This window comes from Pteropus medius, unplaced genomic scaffold, assembly GCF_902729225.1.
Source record: "Pteropus medius unplaced genomic scaffold, Ma_sr-lr_union100, whole genome shotgun sequence".
Lineage (NCBI taxonomy): Eukaryota > Metazoa > Chordata > Mammalia > Chiroptera > Pteropodidae > Pteropus > Pteropus medius.
In genome coordinates, this window is record NW_024354499.1 from 13151702 (window position 1) to 13158504 (window position 6803).

General features: G+C 36.4%; 1 pseudogene; it reads left to right on the forward strand.

Annotated features, from left to right (window-relative positions):
* The first annotated feature begins 5948 nt into the window (after positions 1-5948).
* LOC120594487 (protein tyrosine phosphatase type IVA 1-like) lies at positions 5949-6581 on the forward strand (annotated as a pseudogene).
* The last annotated feature ends 222 nt before the right edge of the window (positions 6582-6803 follow it).

Here is a 6803-nt window from a genome sequence, read left to right on the forward strand (position 1 = left end):
ATATGAAGCTAATATCCAAAATATACAAAGAACTTTTATAACTCAACAATTAAAAATAAAACAATCCAATTAAAAAAACAATCCAATTAAAATTAGACAGAAGACCCAAGAAACATTAAAATGACCAACAGACATGTGAAAAAATGATCAATTTCACAAATCTATAGGAATCACTGGATGTCATTTCATCTCTCATGGACCTGTGGAATCAAGATTCAGTAGTAAGAATGCAGCTAGACTGGAAATAGAGAAGCCCAGACAACATCTGTATTATAACTCCCAAAATTATTTTTATGAATAAAGTTTTGATCAGGCTACTTCTCTGCTCTTAAATGCTCCATCAATGGCTCTGAAATTCCAGCAGAATCGAGCTAATACTTTACCCTGAAGTTACAGACTTTCAGTCATTGTCAACTAACTAATTTTCTCACTGTTCTCCTTGACTTACTGTATGCTGTGGCCAATCCAAACTATTCTGTCCTCAGTGCTGCATTTATTAGGATTTTCCTGACTTCGTGCCTTTTATGGCTCATACCTGGATGTCCTAGTCCTCTTTAAACCTCCAAACATTACTCATATTTAAATCCACATTCAAATTTCACCTTTTCTAATGAGACCTCAACAGAAAATAGACAACCTCTTTTAAACTCTCACATGACTACATCTGTTTCTTTCACAGAGCGCATCTCAAGTTTACTTTGCAATAAATTTTAATGTATTTTGTCACTTATGCTCTCTGGAGAGCATAAAGAAAACTCAATAAATTTACAGTTTTTCAGAGACTGAGAAGACAAAACATCAATTTGGAAGATGGGAATATCATATTTAACAATCAGCAGAAACCATTAAAGATTGCAACATAGTATGAGAGCCAAGTAGTTTCTAAATAATAAAGCATTATGGTTAGCTTGCTTCAAAAGGAAGAAAATGGAACTGAGCAAAGTATAATCAGCTTCCACTCTCTAGGTTCCAAATTTTTCAAACGGGTAGTCACTCTACCTTTCCTAGGGTAGATTATGTCAAAAGGTGGAGTGAGACTAGCAATTAATTTATATGTACTCCCTTTACATACAAAGAAAACTCAGGGGTGATGTTGGGTCCCAGGACAGGCTATCCCGACATTCCTGTTCTGTCAATTCTCATTTCTTTATTGTTTCTTTGTCTAAAATGTATAAAAATTTGCCTGCTTCAATTATTGCTTTGTATATCATTTATGATCTCCCATGTGCATGTATTAAATTGTTTTTTTTATCCCACAATAAACTGATTATTCTGAGTTAAAGTTACATGAAAAGCATTCAGTGCAAGAATGGCACATTGACATCCCACGCCCCTGTCTCCTTGAGTGCAGAAAATAAATCTCCCCTTTGAAAGTATCCTCTTTGCTCAGGGGGACTGAGAGAGAGACCCTTATCCTAGAGTTAAGGAATCCAGATTGGAGAAGATTGTATAAACAAATTTGTTACTTAGTTCATTGACTACCCCAAGCCCTTTTTCTTTTTGAATTCCTGTCCTGTCAATTCTCATTTCTTTATTGTTTCTTTGTCTAAAATGTATAAAAATTTGCCTGCTTCAATTATTGCTTTGTATATCATTTATGATCTCCCATGTGCATGTATTAAATTGTTTTTTTTTTTCTCCTATTGAACTGATCTTGTGTCAATTTTATTATTAGTCTAGCCATAAGAACTCAGAAGTGGTGGACAGGAGACTTCTCCTTCCCTGACATGAGAAAGCTGCATCTTTCTTTAAAACGCAGTCTAAACTCATTAAAGGCAGGGATTACATTTGAGTTCTCTTTGTGTTCTTCATTTTGCTAACCAAACATAGTGCTTGTACCTTTTGTAGTCAATTGAGAAATGTCCATACACTGATGGACGAATGAATTTGTATCAGTGCTCTTGAAAAAAAACAGAATATGTCACTCCTTTGACATAAAAAAAATATTCTGATCTGAAGACAATTAAGAAGCAGCAAATGCAGGAAGAGGTCACTCTATCCTCTCTCCTTTCAGCCTAAAGACTAGAGATAAAGTCTCCACACAGAAAAGAATTTTAGACTCTTAGCCTAGGGAGGGCACCAGAGGAATCTGCAAGTAATCACTGTTAAACTAATTCCTATCTTCCTAGTTTCTTTTCCTCCATTAACTACCTTAGCCCAAGCCCCTTTGTCTTGTCACAGTTTCACAATTTACTACTCTTTTTCCAAATTAGTATAAAAGCTATTCAGCAACAGCTGCTTCTTTGGGTCTTCATTTTTCTTGTGAGTGTTCCCTTGTATGTATGAGATATACACATTAATCAACTTCTGTTTATTTTTCTCTTGTTAACCTATTTTTGTTACAAGTCCCTAGACCCTACTTAGGAGGGTAGAAGTTTCCTCTCCAACACACTCAAATCCAAATGCTTTAAAAAGCAATTTAGTAAATGTAAGAATAGACAGGAAGTATCTACAATTAACTGAAAGCAGAGTTCCTGGCAATAAGGTCTTCAAATTAAAATAATAATATTAATAAGCACTGCAATAGCCAACCAAAACAAAATGGGGAATTGATTCAACCCACAAGCCATCTATACATTAGCATTAGTTAGTTTTTGATTCAAGTTATTTGTTTTTCCACCTGCCTCTTTCTAAGTAGAACAAGTCTAGAGGAAATCATTAACATCATAATCTATGTAAATGTTCTCACTCAGAGTTCACCCTTCAGTGACCTGAGATCAAAAGTGCTTTATTTCATATTAAATTAATTTCAGAGAATATATAGATGTGAGAATATAATCCACTTCTTCACATATGTATCCATATCCATATCCATACATACATTTTTTTGAAGTCCAGGTTACCTTGCTTAGGCCATTGATATCATATCATATACGCTCTTGTCTCTGTCTTACCTACCTTTGTTCACTACCAGGACTAACCCAGTAAAATGGACATGTAGCAGACTATGATAGTGACAAAAAAAGAAACAGAAGAAAACAAATAATCCAGATTATCTTTAAATTATTCATTTATTCTTTTTTAATTGAGATAAAATTGATATGTAACATATTAGTTTAAGATATACAACTATATGATTAAATATCTGTATATATTGCAAAATAATCACCACAGTAAGAATAGTTAGCCTCCGTCATATACAGTTATAAACATTTTTTTCTTCTGATGAAAATTTATAAGATCTATTCTCTTAACAACTTCAAATATACAACATACCTTCTAACTTCTTTTGCAGATCTGACCAAAAAACAATTATGGTGTAGTAACTTTAATTTTTCTTTCCTTCCACTGTGTTTTGGATTTACTTGTGGTCTGTTTGGAAACTCTTTGAATATACCTTTCTGATAACACAGTCAATGTAGAGGATCTCCAAATGAACACTTCTCTCTCCCTGCCATTTTAAAAAGGAGGACATGTATGTCCAGTATCTAAAAGACACACTAGAAATCCTAGAAAGCACAATGACATGGGTTAGCAGAGAAACAACTTAAAATATTTATCTTTGGGGGTAAAAAAGTCAGTTTAGAGGACTACCAAAGCTTAAGAAACTTGAAGATAAACTAACTTTGCTTTGAGAAAAAGAGTGTTTTGTTAAAGGAACAGACAAAACCAGATGACTATTTCAATTGTATTTTGTATACCACATCTAACTCTAGCATATTTTTGATAACCATATAAAATAACAGAATATTTGCACAGAACAGCCTTGTTAATAGCATTCATATGAATGGCATTTCTATAAACCTTGAGTAATGCCTTGTCTCACCAACTTGTCAAGATCTCTTAAACAAAGACTTAAAACTTCCCATTAGAATAGTTTAAGACCATACTCTGCTTTCATTTCACTTAGTAGCACTTAGCACTGTCACCGCTGAGGGTGAGGTAAAATCTGGCATCGCCCCAGGGGTGTCAGAGAGGAGGAGGAGGTGGACAGGGGAGTAAGGTGGACTGTGTCAGTTCTTCCCCACCCACGTAGCAAAGAATTGCAGGTTGGTTGGATTTAGAAAAAGTAAGATTTATTGAAAGTACATTTTAGGAGACTCCACACTGAGGAAGACTGCAACTCCATGGAATTGAGGAGATAAAGAGATAAGATAGTACACTCCAAAGGGAGGACGGGTTTCCAGCCAGGAAAGCTGTAACAATGCAGAGGTGGGAAGATCTGGTTATACTTGGGCCCTGATAGGAGGGCCTAGATGATCCCTATGTGAAGTCACCTTGACTGACACTTGGCTGCTATATAAAGTTTTGCCTACTGCACATGTACTTACTTACCTAGAATTTAGTCTGTTATAATTAAATTCATGAACTTCCGGACATAGTTATGATATTATAATGATGATATAATGAGGCTGAAGTTAGGGGCAGTACTTCCCGTACATGCATTTGTAGCTGTTTTAGGCCAGCAGCTTTTATCATATTTGTGCTCTAGGATTTGGGATAATTTATAAGCCTAAATGGGAAGTATTTCTGGGAGGTGCTTAGGAAGGTCTTCAAGGGAAATTTCTATGGTTACAGAGTTGGGCCTTGGCTCCTTGTCTTCATGCCTGCCTAACTATCTAACACCACTATCTGATGCTATATTTTTATTGGCTTGTTTACTTTTTGTATTTTTCTACCACTTTACAATGTAAGCTCTATGAGGGCAGGAACTTTCATTCTCTGTGTCTACAAAATGTTCTAGGTTCATGATAAAAGCTCAATAGATGTTTGCCAAGTGATTATAAATATAAACAAATTTACCAAGAAGAAGATGGTGACAAGGAATAAGGATAAGGGCTTCACAGAGTCCTTATGAAGGGGGAGACCCCATGAAGAAAATGAAAAGACTTAGGGTCAATCAAAGTGTGTGTAGGATTCAATCGAAAGAGAGCAATGTCTCTCATGTGAACTGAAATAAGAGAACAGCAACACAAGACATAAAAAGGAAAACAATGATTTAAGGCAAAACTTGTACAAAATTTGAAAACTAGATTGTTTATATTAGAAAATACAAAGAGCTCATTCATGTGTAGAGAAACAAAAATTGAAATCCCAGTAATTAAGTACAGAAAGCATATAAACTCACAATTTAAGCAAATGACTCATGGGAAATTGTACCAAATATAAACAATAACATAAGTGTAAATTAAAGCAATATCAAGGCATTATTTCATATGCACAAAATTGGTCAAAAAATAAGAAAACACAATTTCTAAACTGGGAGCTATGGACTGATTGTATCCTGACATTCTTCTGTTGAAATCTTCATGGGCATGAGATTAGACCTTTGGGCAGTAATTACATTTAGATGAGGTCATGAGAGTGAGGCTGAAGGAAACCAGAATATGTCATCCCAAAATATAGCTCTTTGATATAAAAGTTATTATGCCAAAAAGCAATAAAGAAAGAGCTAATGCAGAAAAAGCACCCCCTTGTCTACCTAAAGGCAGGATATAGGCCTCTCCGCATATTGGCTCTGTCGACAGCGGGTTGGCTCCGCTGTAGAGTCTGGTGCCCCTGACCCTGTCTGCAAAGCGCCATGCTGCAACTACCGCCACTCCCTGCCCTGCAGCCGCCGCCACCGCTGCTTCCTGTGTCGCCACCGCCTCGGACTCGCTGTGTGATTAGGCTACAATCTTCAATGAGTAAACATATTCCTTTCTGTGGTGTTCTTGATCACACATTTCTGGAATTTGTGAAGGGCAGTGGAGATTACTGCCAGGCACAGCACAACCTCTGTGCAGACAAGTGAACTGCAGAAATTCATTACTACTCTACCATGAAGCCCCAGTAAGAGTGGTTAACCTGGACATGGAAGTTTTGAATTGAGATCTGCAGAGCGTTTTACAAGCGTTCTCACCTGGATGGGGTAAACAGTACACTTCCTTTCTATTGCCTCAGTATTACTGGACTGAAGAATTGCTGCTGCTTGTTAGGGGTTGATTTCACATTCCATGACTTTCAACTTCATACTCAAAGCACTGAGAATTTCAAGTGAAGTATATTGAAGTAGACTCAGTTTCTTTGCATCATTTCTGTATTCAATTTTTAAATTCTTTCATAAACCTACTGAGTGTTTTTTAACTAAATTAACATGGCTCGAATGAATCGTCCAGCTCCTGTGGATGTCACATACAAGAACATGAGATTTCTTATTACACACAATCCAACCAATGCGACCTTAAATGAATTTATGGAGGAACTTAAGAAGTACGAAGTTACCACATAGTAAGAATATGTGAAGCAACTTACAGCCACTACTCTTGTGGAGAAAGAAGGCATCCATTTTCTTGATTAGCTTTTTGATGATAGTACAACACCATCCAACCAGACTGGTTAAGTCTTGTAAAAATTAAGTTTTGTGAAGAACCTGGTTGTTGTATTGCTGTTCATTGTGTTGCAGGCCTTGGGAAAGCTCCGGTGCTTGTTGCCCTAGCATTCATTGAAGGTGGGATGAAATATGAAGATGCAGTTCATAAGACAAAAGCAGCCTGGTGTTTTTAACAGCAAGCAACTTTTTGTTTGGAGAAGCATCGTCCTAAATGCAGCTGCGCTTCAAAAACTCCAATGGTCATAGAAATAACTGTTGCATTCAATAAAACTGGAGCGTCTGATGCCTTTGCCTTGGAAGTAGGACTTGAGACAAGACCTAATTTGTTGTACATTATTAGCCAACATGTTGGCTTGGTGAATAAGTCTAATGAAGCTTCCACAGGAGTATTGGAAAGCGGTTTTACCAGGCCACAAGCTTGACAGAATTGCAACTTCTATGTTTGGGTTATGATCAATCTCTTTTGATACTTAGCAAAAGATTCTTGCTG